Source organism: Balaenoptera acutorostrata, chromosome 7, assembly GCF_949987535.1.
Source record: "Balaenoptera acutorostrata chromosome 7, mBalAcu1.1, whole genome shotgun sequence".
Taxonomy (NCBI): Eukaryota; Metazoa; Chordata; class Mammalia; order Artiodactyla; family Balaenopteridae; genus Balaenoptera; species Balaenoptera acutorostrata.
Window position 1 is genome coordinate 37,952,584 of NC_080070.1, and position 17,193 is coordinate 37,969,776.

General features: G+C 38.3%; 1 pseudogene; it reads left to right on the forward strand.

Moving 5' to 3' along the window:
- Nucleotides 1–1,695: 1,695 nt before the first annotated feature.
- LOC103008915 (60S ribosomal protein L9-like) lies at nt 1,696–6,064 on the forward strand (annotated as a pseudogene).
- The last annotated feature ends 11,129 nt before the right edge of the window (nt 6,065–17,193 follow it).

Below are 17,193 nucleotides of genomic sequence, written 5' to 3' on the forward strand. Positions count from 1 at the left end.
TGGGACAAATTGCCATTTTGTATCTCAAATGTCTTTCAAAATCAATCTATCACAAAAGACAGACTGAAAAAATTTAGGAAAGATGCATTGATAAAGGAAATGTTAAATAAGCCAATTTAACCATTATATGGTATTTTTAAGTAAATATATAATGGAAAGAAAGAGGAGAACTAGATGGAAGGGAAAGTGAAAAAAAGAAAGAATTGTTGTTTCTGTATGGGGAAAAAAATTAGGTATAGGAATTCAAGTGGAGAAGGATGACCCAGGCAGGTCTGGGAGAACATTTTGCTAGCAAGACGCCTTCCACAGAATGGGAATTCTATGAATGTTAAAGAGGAAGAAGCCAGGGAGAAGGAGATGGAAGATGAGAGAACTGTCATTGAGAGGAAAATATCCTACACTGAAGTATTTGTATCCACTGTTGTTAGCTGTAGTTAAAATACGAAGGTCAGAAAAACCAAAGCTTAGAATAAAAATGAGATCTGTTAAAAGGTAGAGGGCAACTTACCTAAATATACCTAGATGTTTATCTTTCTTTAAACCTTGATATTCAATGGAAGTTGTCAAGAGAAAGCAGAGTGCCATTGAACTAGGGACGAGGCAGATATGGGTTACAGGCTTGATTCTGTCTCTTATTAGTTCTGTCTCCTTGGATAAGCCATGAAAACTCTCTCATTTCCAAATGCTGCCACTGATAGTTTGTTTCTCATTGGATGGTTCAGAGTATACAAATCTAAAATCTAAAATTATATGATTCCAAGTTTATGGATTTGTTATTTTAATGGAGATAGATATATAATTCTGTGAGTACACATATACAGGAATGATATTTTAAATATTTCAACTAGTGCAACATCAATTAACCATGACAGAAGCTGGTTGCACACAACCATTATGGTCATACCAATATATGCCTCCTGGATATCAGCTCTGCAAGGAAAATAAGATATAAATAGATAGGTAATAGATAGATGGATAAATAGATTGATTGATTTGAGTGTAAAGATGGCTACTCATATTTTCAGTGAACCCAATCTATATTCACACCATAAAAATGCAATCCGTGTGCTACTGTTCACCTGATATATCGTTTCTGCACTGTAGACTGGTGAGTAGGAGAAAATACAAAATTTCCAGGAAGGAAGAAAGGAAGAAAAGGAGGAAGAAGAGAAGAAGGGAGGGAGAAGCAACTGCATTTTAGGATTGTGATTCCTACATGTAGCAGAGGTTCTGGTTAGACTATAGCCAGAACTTGGAATTGCTTGGCAAGTAAATACTTATTTTCATTCTCTGATTTACATAGGAGTGAAGGAGCCTCTTGGGGGAAAAAAATCTCAAACCACAAGTCAAATTCAGCTGTACAGAGTTCAAAGATTCATCATTATCATTGTCAAGTCACTCATCTGATGAACCAGAGCCAGAAGCAGGGAAGTTAAGAGAATCCAGGTGAGTCCCTGAGAGAGAATTCACCCCTAGAGAAGGAAGAGTCTGGCATGGGGCACAGAAGAAAGGAGAGGTTCTGATGCAGTCAGCAGTTGGGTGCAGCTGCAAGGCATTTGTCTTGGAGGTAAGAACATGGCCCCTGGACCCTCCTGATGGCAGCTTCTGAACTGCCTGTGGCATCACCTCCTGTGTGACCTTGGCAACTCCTCAGCATCTCTAGACTTCGGTGTCTTTATCTGTGAAATGGGGAGGATGACGGTAGCAGTCCCTGTACCACCCCTCAGAGGGTCGCTGTGAGGATAGATGGAGGTATTGCACGTAAAGCCCTTAGAGAGAACTTAACACGTATTAACTGTTGTTACCCTGGAAGCTCAGGTGTGTTTGGAAGAGAAAACAGTTTTCTGAGTGCAACCTGAAAAACCTAACAATGATAACAGCAATAACAGCAACAGCTATGACAAGAGCCTCACTAGATTTTGTACCATTTAGGGAACCTGCTCGGGGTGCCCCACCTCCACTCCATCCAGTCCTGTCTGAACTCATAGGAAAGCATTTTTCTTTTCCCGTCCAAGAGAGTAGCTTGGGCTTGGGGTTGGAGAATTTGGAGCTTCCCTCACTGTGGATGAGAAGATGAAGCCTTTGATTTGAAAGCTGAGACGCCCCCAGAGCTGGATGGTCTGAGGGAAAAGAGCTCCTAGCATTGAAGCAGGTAGAAACAACCTACCCAAGAGAGACGGAGAGCACTAAGGGAGCTGAAAGGGGCACTTGCTCCCCATTCCCATCAACACGTCAACATTTCCAATTAGAAAGAACAAACCGTTAGGAGAGAAGAACGTCTTTATAATGATTTAAAGCTGCTACCTATCATCTTTTAGAACAGGTTGAAGAACTGGCTTGGGGTTGATGTCAAGGTTGAAGAAATAAGAACCACCTGCAGAACAATTGAGGCTGCCTGGCACCACCCAGAGTCCAAGTCCAAGTCCAAGTCCAGGGTGGATTAAGTCTAGGAGTTAGAAGATGGAACTAGGGTCAAGGTCATGTAGAATCAGGTGCCAGCTCATCATCCAGAAACAACACAGGAGGTAGCTGACCAACCCTAGGTGCACCTGGCCTGCTGGCACTCCAAAGGGGAGCCAATAAAAGACCAGCCCTCTAAGAAGGGTCCATCTCATGACATAGGGCTTAGTTTGCCCTGGAGGGTTGGGAAGAGGAAAGGAGCTTGCAGGAGGTCACTTTTAAAAGATTAGAGAAATAAATTGCTTAAATTATTAGTTCAGAGGTTATTTTGAGGTTTTTTCCAATGTCATGCATTGATATAAAAAATAATGCTAATTATAGCCAAAGCCACTGCTTTAAATTATTAAAAATGTCATAAGCAAGTTCTCAAAATTAGTCAGCTAGAAACATGTGCATGCTTTTATCAAGTTATGTCTGCAGTTTGGGGTGAGGATGTGGGACCATAAGATATATAATCATGAAAACATTTTTGTATGAAAGGATTCACTTTTGTTTTTGAAATGTAAAAATTGGCATCTTTATTATTTCTAGTCTACTCTGCATCCTTATGTGATAATGAGTTTCATATAAAAGCAGTTACCATGGTGGCCCCTCCCTTCTCGGTAGATGAAACATGAGTATTAATGTCTCAGATCCATTGTTTTCAACTCTGTTCCTTCTATGTGTGTCTTCCCCATTAATATTACAACATTGAGGTGATCCACAACACACTTAAACTCTTTGCTCGACTATCAAGATGACTGAGCCACACTGTCTTATAAATAATAAGGTTCCAACATTTACAGATTATTCCTGTTAACTAAAAAGTGGTTAAAGTGAAAATTACCCAGTCCTGGCAGACGTTCATGTGACCTAAGGTCTGGGTTTTTCCTTGGGATTTATAACCTTGATAGTTAATTTTGTGGGCCTCTTTTAAAGCCTGTAATTTAGCGCAAATTGACATTTAAGCAGCTTTTTAAAGCTCTTGTATAAGAATGTTAAAACAGCCTGTTTTTTTTTCCTATTAACATCGCCTATTATTTATTACTGTTGTCAGAGAATTGAATCATCAATTTTCCCCTTTCAACATTTTCTTAGGAATTGGAGGCAGTGGAGAAGATAGACCATCCTCAGTCAATTTTATTTCCTTCTTCAAAAAGAAAAAAAAATAAGCTACTTAGATTAACATTTAAAATTTGTGTACAGCAAAAGACACTACAAAATGAAGATAAACCACCAACTGAGAGTTATGATGCATTAACAATAAAGGGTTGGCTACCATAGAAAAGACAAGAGATAATAAGTGTTGGTGAGGATGTGGAGAAAAGGGAACCCTTGTGCACTGTTTGTGGGAATGGAAATTGGTGCAGCCACTATGGAGAACAGTATGGGGCTTGCAAAAAAAAAGTTCTTAAAAAACTATCATATGATCCAGCAATCCCACTCTGGGTATTTATCTGAAGGAATCAAAACACTAATTCAAAAAGATATCTGCACCCCCATATTCATAACAGCATAATTTACAGTAGCCAAGACATGGAAACAACCTAAGTGTCCACTGATGGATGAATGGATAATGAAAATATGATATATATGTGATATATACACATATACATATACAATAGAATACTATTCAGCCATAAAAAAAGATTGTGACAACGTGGATGGACCTGGAGGCCATTAAGCTAAGTGAGATAAGTCAGAGAAAGACAAATACTGTATGATCTCACTTATATATGGAATCTAAAAAACAAGATCAGATTTGTGGTTACCAGAGGCAGGGGGAGGGGGATGAGGGAATTGGATGAAGGTGGTCAAGAGACACAAACTGCCAGTTATGAAATAAATAAGTACCGAATGTAATGTACAACATAATGACTATAGTTAACACTTCTATATGGTATATTTGAAAGTTGCCAAGAGAATAAATTCAATAGTTCTCAATGCAAGGGAAAAAAATATTTTTCTTTCTTCTTTTTTGTATCTACATGAGGTGATGGATGTTAATTAAATTTACTGTGGCAACCATTTCACGATATATATGTCAAGTCATTATGCCATACATCTTAAACTCATACAGTGTTGTATGTCAATTATATCTCAATAAAACTGAAACAACAATAACAAAGGGTTAGTCCAGAATATATATATTTATATTTGTAGAACTACAAATATTTAGAAAAAAATAAACAATCCAACAGGAAAATGGGAAGGAATAGATAGTAGCAATTTTAAAAAGAGAGAGAAGGGCAATATAAAAAGATGCTCACCTACTAGTCATTAAAGAAAGTCAAGGGGCTTCCCTGGTGGCGCAGTGGTTGAGAGTCTGCCTGCTAATGCAGGGGACGCGGGTTCGAGCCCTGGTCTGGGAGGATCCCACATGCCGCGGAGCAACTGGGCCCGTGAGCCACAACTACTGAGCCTGCGCGTCTGGAGTCTGTGCTCCGCAACAGGAGAGGCCGCGATAGTGAGAGGCCCGTGCACCGCGATGAAGAGTGGCCCCCGCTCGCCGCAACTAGAGAAAGCCCTCGCACAGAAACGAAGACCCAACACAGCCAAAAATAAATAAATAAATAAATTAATTAATTAAAAAAAAAAGAAAGTCAAATTAACACAATCAAATGCCATTTTATGCTCATTACGACTGGCAAAAACTTAAAAGTCTGAGAGAGGAAGGTGGTGGTTTGAGCTGGTCTCTGGGCTCTCATACTCCCTGGTCCTCACCTCAGTCTAACTGCCGCACCACTTTCCAGCCAAATGGCTTCCTGGGCTTAGAGGGTGTGGGAGGGCTGCAGCTCTGGCCAGTCCTGAAGGAGAGAGATGAACCCAAGGAACAGCTGGGGACCAGTAGCGAAAAGGCTTAGGAGGAAGAGCAGACCAGGCCGAGTATTCTAGAGAAAGCTTGGCAAGTGGAGGTCCTCGGTGCGCTGGGTGAAGGCTGCTGTTCCCTCTGTCCCCTGAGGAACTGCAGAGGAGCCAGGCAGTCTCCCCTGTCCTGAAAGATGGGAGAACGACAGCCTTTGCCAGCATTTTGCTTCTTTTAGGAAGACCGTATTTTATTTTTCTTGAACTCCAAGAACACAGAGTTTAGTTAACTTGAAGGGATGCACGTTTATTACAAAAGGCCACACAGGAACACCACAGAAGGACTTCAGTTTCATCAGCATAGAACTCAACCTCCTTAGAAAGAAAAGAATACGGTCTGGTTGATGAAGAGTGGGGAAGTAGGAAGGAACTTGCTATGCATCATTCCCACTCTCTGTCGTCATGTACAAAACACCATCAAGGCTGCAACATCGGTCTTTCATTACAAGGTGAGGTCCGTGTATGCTTACTTCCCCATCAGCGTCATTATTCAGGAAAATGGTCTCTCTTCTTGAAATCTGAAATTGCTTGGGTGAAAAATACATCCACAAATTTTCGATAAGGCCAGGCTATTACTTGTTTAATATCTCAAGCTGAGAAAGATGAGTAAGTTCTTGAAGGAAACAGCTTTAAACTTGTATTGAAGCTGCTTCAATTTAAAAAACCATGCTAGTTAAAAACAAGGGTATCAGAAAGGTTTTGGATGGTATCTGTCTCTGATAAAGGAACAGTTCAGTGGGCAGATGAACAATATCTGTGAGTTGCCAAGCTACAGAAACAATGAAATGCTGAATGACATTCACTACCTGTTTGTGATATTTAAAGAGCACAATTGAAATCATCTATTGAAAAACAGGTGGGAGGGTAAAATAAAGGCATTTTGAGATATTTTAAATCATTTCTAAGTAATTCTTGCATCAAAGGAGAAATCACATCTAAAATTACTGATAAAATGAACATCAGTGAGTGTACAGCACTTCTCCTGTATGGCATGCAGCCAAAGCAATAATCAGCAGAAATGTACATTCTTAAGTACATTTACTAGAAAACAAGAAAGACAGAAAATAAATGCATTATACTTTTAACTCTCAATGATAGAAAAAGAACCAAACAAAACAAAAAAATTAGGAAGGAATTTTAAAAGATAAAAACAGAAATAAATTAAATAGAAAATAACCCCCAAAGGCAGATTGGATTAATTAAAATAAAGTTAGTTCTTGAAAAGTCCAGTAAAATTCATAAGCCTCTGGTAATTCTGATGACAGAGAGGAAGAGAGAAATAAGAACAGAAATAAGAAATAAAACATAGCCAAAGATACAGATAATAATTGCAAAATCAAAAGAGAATTATATCTAATACTTACACCAATAAATTTAAAATTTTAGAGGAAAGAATTGTTCAGGACATATAGACTACCAGAACAATATCAGAAAATATGTAAAACTGGATAAACAGCCATAGAAAAAAGATTGAAAACATAATTTTTAAAAATCTACAATTTAAAAAAGGCATTGGTCCCAGACTGTTTTATGGGTGAGTTCTACAAAACCTTGAAATAATGGATTGTTTTTTCATGTTTTATTTAAATTGTTTCAGTGCATAGAATATAAAATTCCTTTTTTTGTTCTGTAAAGCTAGTTTAACACCAAATTGAGCAAAAACTGCTCCAAACAGCCTTTTCACATAAAATTATAAAAGTAAAAATCTTTTTAAAAATTATAAATCAAAACTAGCAGCATATTACAAGAAGAATATATCATGACCAGGTAGGACTTTTTATAAGAATAAAAGTGTGGTTAAATGGTTAAACAATGGGATATGTATTAATCCCTTGTATACATAGAAAAACAGAGAAATTCTATATGATTTTGCAATAGATGCTGAAAAAAGGAGTTAAAAAAACCCAAACCTACTCCTGAAATAAATTTAGTAATCTAGGAATAGGATGAGAATCAGATGCTCTGTAAGAAATTAATGTGAATTTTGTTCCCACTCCTTTAGACTGGTTAGCTAGGAATAAAAGAAAGTGTTACCCCTTCCCAAAAGGACAACCAAGCTATGGCCTATGTTCTCCCTAACCCTAGCATGGATGGAGCTTTTGTGTTTCCAGGCTAGTGAATGAGAAGTTAGCACTCAAGTACTGGCTGCCCTGGATATAATCAGTCAGTCTCTGTGATTAGAAGATCTGGTTTCCCACCAGCCACCGCCCCACCCCCGCCGGGGTATTTAAACTAAACTATCCAAGAGAAGGGCTTTGACTTGATGGAATTTGAAAGGAATAACAGCTCGACTGAGAACTCAAGCGAGGAAAACACTGCAGTTTTCAGAGAGGTAGTGACTTGAGGGTGTGGAATGACCTGAGCCAACTGGTATGTTGCTCTGGTTCGGATTTGGCAGGGATCCTATTGCTGGAGGAATAAATGTAGACACTGAGCCAGCAAGGCTGAGACCCCAGATGCCTGTTGAGGTCCTCTGTGCTCTGCAGCATACCGTACATGCTCATGTGTGCTTGTGTATGCATGTGTGTCCTTTGGGTATGCATGTGTGTGCACACACATTTATGTGTATGTACACAGCTGTGTGTGATGTTCTGGATTTCGTTTATCAGTTATCACAGTGAATATATAATACTTGCAAAAATATTTTAAAACTATGAGAACAGGAGAATTTTGTCAGATGGCCAAATATAAAAGCAACATGTCAATGTGACTTGCTTTTCTGCATGCCAGCATTAACAAATCTGCAAAGTAATGGGGAAAATATTCACTCACACTGGCAACAAAACTTATAAAACATCTTGGAATAAATATCACAAGAAATGTTAAACCTATCAGAAAAAATCATAAAACTTTATTGAAGGAAATATATAAACACTTGATTAAATGAAATGACATACTATGTTTCTGGATATACTGTTTTTCTAGTTGTGTAAGTAGGGTAAATTATTTAACTTTTCTGTGTCTTCTCTCCCTTGTTGGTAAGATGGAACTGAAAATAGTATCTACTTCACTAGGTTGTTATGAGAATTAAATGAATTAATTTATGTAAACTATAATCATTATTATTATTAATAAAAAATATGTCCATTCTCAAATTCTATAATTTCAATGCAGTTCTAAATAAAATCCCAAAAAGACTTTTATGAAGCTTGAAAAAGATAACTCTTATTCATCTACATATATATAAATGTTAAAATTATCTATGGACGTTATGAAAACTTATGAATATGATGGGTGAGTTGCCATGCTGGATTTCAAAGCACACCTTGGAGAACTTCAGTAATTAAAACACTGTAGTATTTCTTAAAATAATAGACAAGTCTTTCATGGAATAAATAGTAGAATAAAATAAAGGACATAAATGGACTCCTATATCTGTATAGTGGGATATGATGTAACATTTGAAATCCACGGGAAATAATTGATTATTCAAAGAATTTTGTTGGAACAAATAACTATCCATTATATCTTTACCCAACACCAAACACAAAAATAATTCCAGATATAGTCCCAATTTAAATGAAAAACCACAACTACAAAAGTATTAGAAGAAAATATGAGAATGAGTGTCCAACTTTAAGGAGGCATTGCCAATATATTAATCAGGGTTCAGTTGAACATAACAAAAATTATTCTATCTGGCTTAAGTAGAAAAAAATTAAATATAGAGAACCTAAAGCTTTGAAAATTATTAGAAGGGATTTGTGGAGCAAGATCTAAGTAGAACTTTCAAAAAGATTTCTAGAACATCACTGCAGATCTGGCCCACCAAAATTATCAATAACTAACTCTGCTGTGATCAGAAAACTCCACGATCAGAAAGTGGGTGATTCGGCTAACTTTAAGACAACTCCACGGATAAAGAGGATGTGGTACATATATACAATGGAATATTACTCAGCCATTAAAAGAATGAAATAATGCCATTTGCAGCAACATGGATGGACCTAGAGATTATCATACTAAGTGAAGTAAGTCAGAGACAGACAAATATCATATGATATCACTTATGTGTGAAGTCTAAAAAAATGATTCAAATGAACTTATTTACAAAACAGAAACAAGCTCACAGACTTAGAGAAAAAACTTATGGTTACCAGGGGGGAAGGGTAGGTGGGAGGGATAGATTGGGAGCTTGGGATTGACATGTGCACACTGCTATATTTAAAATAGATTGCCAAAAAGGATCTACTGTATAGCACAGGGAACTCTGCTCAATACTCTGTAATAACCTAAACGGGAAAAGAATTTGAAAAAAAAATAGATACATGTATATGTATAACTGAATCACTTTGCTATACACCTGAAATTAATACAACATTGTTAATCAACTATACTCCAATACAAAATAAAAATTTTTAAAAAAGGACCACTCCACCTCAGCCTTTCCCATACAAGCTAACTGAACCCTTCACCCCATCCACCTTGTTTCTTGATATTCATGAAAGTAAAAACCAGGAATTGGGGTTTCTACTACTGTTGTCTCTGAAAACCAAGTGCCCCTTCCACCGCGCCCACCTGTGGAAACAGCTAGAATAGCACAGGCATGGATCCACTTCACTTCCATCTTCTAAATCTTGGGGAGAAGGTGCTTGTCTGCTAGGAATTACTAGCTCACATGTAGAATTCAAGCTTTGATAGATTTTATAAAATGTAGTCTTTTACTTTCTAGCCTTTCTACTTTCTAGCCTTTAGCATGAAAGGCATGCTACAAGCAGGCTGGAATTTCACCAAGGGGGTTTATTTACAATTCATTTCACAATAAGATAGATAGCTAACTCAGAAACCATAAGGGAAAAGATTGATAAATGAACTACATAAAATTTAAAATTCTGATATAGCAATAGAAGCCATAAACAAAATACAATCAAAAACAAGCAAAATACAGAGGGAGAATATTTACAATATATAGAGCAGATGAACATCAATGCTCATAATATATTATATAATGATCTCTGCATCACTAAGAAAAACAATACAGTAGAAAATGAACAGAGCATCAGAGCAAGCAATGAAGAGAAAAAGAAATATACATGAAAAATAAACAAAGAAAATATTCTTAACCCAACTAGTAAAGAGTAAAATGCATATTGGAACAAGGTAATGTGATTTTTATCAATCAGATTAGCAAAAACAATTTTTTTAACTGGTAATATACACAGTGGATGGAAGTATAAATTAATGTTGCCTTTTTGGAGGGCCATTTGATAACATCTGACAAAAATTTAAATGCACATGCCATTTAACTGAACATTTTCACTTCTAAGAATCAGACTTACAGAAATCTGTTTATGAAGCATGATTTGTGATTGTGAAAAATGTAGACAACTTAAATGCTTTCAAGAAGAAAAAGTGGTATGGCCATTACACAAAATAACAAGTGATCAGTTTTTAATCCCTATATGTAGTCATAGTATCCTAAAAATAGACAAAAATTTTCTAGGGCAGGGACAGATTACTACTTACAATAACCACAGTGTCTCCCCTTTGTCCCAATTCCTCCCCTTTTCAGGATGATAGAATGAGAGCCCGACAGATGTCATCCCACATATGTGGTGAGGAACCCCATAAACATGAATCTGGAACAGCTGCTCACCCTGCTTCCCTCCTGAGAAAGAAAGAAACCTTTGTTCCCTAAAATAAGCAAACTCTACTTGGGAACAAAAGGGAAGGGATGCTAGGCTCTTTCCCTTTGGAATATAAATAAATGTCTCCAGAGGGACGATAGGACAAATATCCCTAAGTGTACAACCTTGGAATGTTTCCACAGTTTGGAGGAGATAAGTTTGTTACTCTTTGGATGGGGGCAGATGGCTGCAGGTCTAAAATCCTTGAATTTGAGGAGCAAATGGATCTGGGAAAATGGAGACATTCTGTAGCTTGTCAGTTTCCTTTGCTCAGGAGTTCAAACTATGCAGAAACATGAGAATATTCTCATCCTGACAGTAAGCAGATGAATAAAATGTAAATTTATGATACTGGCACCCAGAGTAATCAAAATATAGAATATTAAGTGAAAAGTCAAGTGAGAGAACAATGTATAAATAGGATCTCATCCATGTGAAACTGGTAAACCAGATCATTAACATGGTATATCCGGGGGGAAAGGAGACAAAAAAGGGACTTTTGTTTTAACTATATATATTTGTTATTGAATTTGAGTGTGGAACCAGGGGTGACTTTTTAAATATCATCCTTTCTGTATTTTTCAGATTTCCTACAATAAACATATATTAGTTTTATAATAAATGTCGCCATTTTAATAGTTGAATCCAGTTCATTCATCACCAGTTCACTCATCTTTATACTTCAAAACAGCCACAAGATTAATCAGCTGTATCTGTTACTGAGTTTATGATTTAGTCCAAAAGGGAAATGGTATACTATTATTGATAGAATGTGGTTCTCCTCTTCTGCTGTTTATCAATGTTTGCCTCACAATAACTTTTAAAAATCCCATTCATTTAGCAACATTTATTACATATCCATTACATACTTGGCATTATAATTGGCCCTGATGTTACAAAAAATGACAGTTGGTCCTTCCTTGAACAGTTCACAATCTACTGAAAGTTAAAAGACCTGTGGTAGAATATACTGTAGCTCCCTGTGAGGGACTTCCCTGGCGGTTTAGTGGTTAAGACTCCATGCTTCCCGGGTTCAATCCCTGGTCGGGGAACTAAGATCTCACATGCTGTGTGGCATGGTCAAAACAAAACAAAAAAACAAACAAAAAAGCAAAGTCATTTAATATATTGTAGTTCCCTGTGATAAACAGCAGCGTGTGAACTAAGTGTGGTGTGGACCTTGCAAGGGAGGCTCCCTCTTGCCTGAGAGAAATGGGGAAGTGTTCATGAAAAGGTGACATTTGAAATGGCTCCTGAGGAAATTATATCACAAGCAGCTGAAGGGAATTGTGACACCAGGTAATTTGATCTTTATCAACCCACTAAAGAGTATTGACACACCTTAAGCTGAGTTTGCAATTTAATTTTTAAACCAAATGATAACACAAGTTTCTAACATGTCAGAGAAACTTAGTCCATGAGTAGACAGAGAAGTACATTTGATTGAGCTCTGTGGGGTCTCTAGAACTGGTATTATAACAAGTTGGGAGAGTTGTCTAGGTGAATACAATTCTTAACTCTTAAAAAGTAAGTCATGTGAAATAGATGTTCTTGACAAAATTAAGGTAGGGAATAATTTAGGGATTAAGTTTTGAGACTTAAGGTCCTTCGGTTCAAAGTGAAAAGTTCTGGTTCCTGCAACATCCACTCTTCATTATTCCAAAAGAGGCTCAAATGAGGGGAGTCAGATGAGAGTGAAGGTTAGGCCACTAGACCTCAAAGTGTGGTCCTCAGATGAGAAGCGTCAGCGCCACCTCAGAACTGACAAAAAATGCTAATTCTCAATGCCCACTCCAGGCCTCCTAAATCAGAAGCTCCAGAAATGCGGTCCAGCAATCTGTGTTGTAACAGGCTCTTTGGGTGATTCTGATGCACACTGTACACTCAAGTTTGAGACCCACCATGCTAAAGTAAGCTCTCAGTCATTGACGTACAGCCAGGTATTGGCTTTAATTTAACCAGCTATCTTTATTTATGTACCACTGGTAAGGAGGAAGCATGGCAGAAAGGAGAATTTAAGAAAGAAACATTTTGCTATTTTTCTAAAATACCTGTATGTAAATAATATTTAACAGAGGGTGCTTCAGTAAAAATATTCTTTTTGTTTTACAGAAAGCCCTACAAGTGGTGGGGTGGATATTTCGGTCTCTATTGTTCTTGGGCTTCAGAGAATCAATGGAAGATGCACCAGGATCAGTCTTTACCATGATAAAGCAGGTGATCTTTGATTCGTCATGACTTGGGGAACCAGGAAGATGCCCCTTGTCTCAAACACATGTCCAACCAGAGGCCATGTGACTAAAAGTCCACTCTCAAAGACTCATTTTTTCCCCTTAAGCTAAGCATTTCCCTGAGTATATACTCTTAAAAATTTGAATCGTGCCTGGAGGAATAACATTTTAAATTGTGACCGGTCTGATTCAATCATGAATTCTTTAATCATAACCTTTTCTTCTGAAATGAGAGGTCCAGGAAGCGTACACGGTAAGGCCCTGGTCCACTGGGGAGGGGAATGATTCAGATAAGGGAGGTGGGGTCATTAGTCATTGGAAGTAAATTTCCACTTTTTTACCCACAATAGACTTAGATTCTTCAGAGTCTAATTCCAGCCTAACTTTAGATAATCCCCCCACCCCTTCAATGCCTCAAATTCTCAGCTGTCAAAAGTCTCACAAGTTTAGGGTTTTAAAAATGCTTGGCGGTCTTTGAGTGTTAAATATATGAAGAGGAAAAACATCCACACCAGTGTATGGGGGATAATCATTCTGACTGACTTCACTCATTACTCCTATTGTTAGCATCAATCTAAAGACCATCTAGAGTCTTTGACGAAATCAGGGAAGTCATTTGGCACCCAAGTATCATCTCCTGGTGACAGCTTATTTTACCACAGTGGATGAATGGTTGAATAAATTATAACCAAATGTTAATGGATGCTCAAAGCCTTGACTTACTTTTGTGGAGACAACTGTGGCGAGGAGAAAAGTATTATTTTTCAGTAACCTACACACTCATTTTGCTTATTTTATATATTTTGCTTTCTTCAATATTCCTATAAGATGAGGAGAAAGAATTCCTTATACTTTAGTATAGAACTGAGCTAAGTGGCTAATTAATAACTTAGACAGGGACTTTAAACCACTTCCCCTGCCACCTAATGAAGAATAAGATGTCTCAGGATTTTCTTTCTATTCCTGGCAGCAGAGTTGCTGAAGAGATAAACAACCAGAGCTGCTAACATAAATCACTCTCGAGGAGATACACTGCGTGACCTTTGGGGGAACCAGTTGCACTTGTATAACACCGAAACCCGAATAACACCGAAACCCAAGGAGCTCAAAACTCTTGGGGAAGGTTATTGTGCATACACACTTTTATGTATTTAACCTCGCCTCCTTAAGAAAGGAAATAGACACAAAGCGTTAAGAATATACTTTCCTGGACCTACATACCACAACAGGGAGAGATCAAAGAAAGCCCCAATCTTCTGACATCCTAGTTCTGCCCGTTCTTCAGCTTCTCCCTTTACAAGCAGAGTTTTCTTGGCAGCAAGGATGTTCTTGGCCAATAATTCTTTTTTTTTCTTAATTTTTTAAATTGAAGTATAGTTGATTTACAATGTTGTGCCAGTCTCTGCTGTACAGCAAAGTGACTTAGTTATACACATATATACATTCTTTTTTTATATTCTTTTCCATTATGGTTTATCACAGGATATTCAATATAATTCCCTGTGCTATACATTAGGACCTTGTTGCTTATCCATTCTAAATGTAATAGTTTGCATCTACCAAGCCCAAACTCCCATTCCATCCCTCTCCCTCCCCCGCCACCCTTTGGCAACCACAAGTCTGTTCTCTATGTCCATGAGTCTGTTTCTGTTTTGTAGATAAGTTCATTTGTGTCTTGGGCAATAATTCTTGATTCTCCATCCCCACGCCATACACACAAATCCTGTTCCTCAAATGATGACACAACCAGCCACCTGTTGCTCAAGCCTAAACCCTAGGAATCATCCTGGATTCATCTCTTTCCCTGCGCCCCCCTCGCAGTCAATCAGATCAACCAAGTCTTACCTCTGGTTTGCACATATCAAACTCAAACACTTCTCACCACCTCCACTGACACTCTCTCTGCCCCGCCAGCAACATCCCTCACTTGAACCCACTTCCCTTGCCCCCCACAGTCCACTCATGACACAAGAGTCTAAATCATCTAAACTATAAATCAGATTTATGACTACCTTGCTTCAAACCCTCCCACAACTTCTGAGTATAATTAGAATAGATTTCGAATTCCTATCATGGTCCGTAAGGCCCTGACTAGCTCTTCATCCTCCCCATGTTCTTCTTGTACCCTCAGTTAGGACACTCCAACTTCACTGGTCCTCTGGGGTTTTTGGTCCCTCAAACACACCCAGCTGGCTGGTGGGAAGCAGCTGCATAGCACAGGGAGATCAGCTCGGTGCTTTGTGACCACCTAGAGGGGTGGGATAGGGAGGGTGGGAGGGAAACGCAAGAGGGAGGGGATATGGGGATATGTGTATATGTATAGCTGATTCACTTTGTTATACAGCAGAAGCTAACACACTATTGTAGAGCAATTATACTCTAATAAAGATGTTGAAAAAAAAAACCACCACACCCAGCTTATTAACTTCTAAGAGTCCTGTCCTGGAAATCTCATCACCCAGATCTTTGCACAACAGGCACCATCATATCATTCAGGTATCAGCACACGTTACCACCTCAGCACACATGTCGTACACATGTTACCACCTCAGAAGGGAATTTTCTGAAATGCCTGCCCACTCCCTGGTCCGGTCATTTTATTACCTGATTCTTTTAAATTTTCTTTGGATCACTCACCATTTATGACATTTTCTTACTTATTAAATATCTGTTTCTCTGTACTAGACAATAAGCTCCATGAGAGCAGGAACCTTTGTCTCACCATTGAACTCCTAGAGCCCAGAGCAATGGCAAGCACAGAATTAATGAATAAACTCTTCTGACTAAACCTACTCTATAAAAGTTTCAATCATATATGTAACACTAATAACAGTGAATTCAACATATGTTTTTATGTGTCTATCAAGTGCCAGGCACTGTTCTAGGCATTTCAGTGAGGTTGGCTTGCATTCATCTACTAAAGTTGAACAGAACATGATTTTGATCATAATGATATGCCAGTTAATTGCCACCTGAAGAAAAGCCCCATTCAAGGCGCCCAGGCTGTGCCACTCCCTCCTGACATGGGTATTGCTAATGGGGCTCCCAAGGCACCACTAAAAAGCACAATCTTATCATCACTTCTGGAAAAACAAATCACAGAGCACCTTCCCTGAGGATGGTGGCAGAGAAGTGCCTCTACAGGCATGCAAGAGTAAGGAGACAGGGTACAAGTCCCAGGTCTGTTATTTACAACATCTGTAATTTTGGCCAAGTTACTTTATCCCTCTGTGCCCCAGTTATACATCTGTTAAAGATAACAACATTAATAACTTCCCTGCCTACCTCAGAGAGTTATAACCATCAGTGAAATATTGCAGCTAAGAACACTCTGCATCCTGAATACATATGAGGCTTAGAACTATAATCATGCACCTGCTCACCTACACAGAAAGGATAACAACCAAATATTAAATGAATTATAGTTGCCACTTATAATCAATTAGGTCATGTTCAGTGCAACTGATTCCTCACTAGAAGAGTAGTTGAATCTTTCCAAACACATTAGTAATAGATTTCCCCAACACAGCCTCATTTCTGGAATCTCTTTCTTGATCTGTCCTTATACATGAGTCCCCTACCTAAGAAGGAGTCCCAAGCATTCAGGATGTTCCTCATCGGTAGCAATGTCTCCTTCCTAAAGAGAAACTCAGCTCAGAACACAGACTAACCTTCAGTTATGACAGCTATGGCATGCTTAGTGAACTAAAATTCCCCAAACTGTTCCTTCCTGAAGCTGAATTTTAACCACTGATGGTGATACCAGTCAGAGAGAATAGCTGACACACTGAATTCCTAGTGTGAGTGTAACATGTAGATGGGCCGGGAGAGTCCACCCTGGTGGAACAGTCTATGTGGATAATTCTCAGGCCTCTCTGGACGCAGTGTAGATACTCATAATCAATGAACTTCTCAACTGGCCTAGTTTTTCCAGCTACAGATTTGATAAAGGAGAGAGAAGACAGTGCCATCTTAAAACTCTAACTTTAGTGACTTCTTGACAAATGTCCCTAGACAAAACCCAAACGATA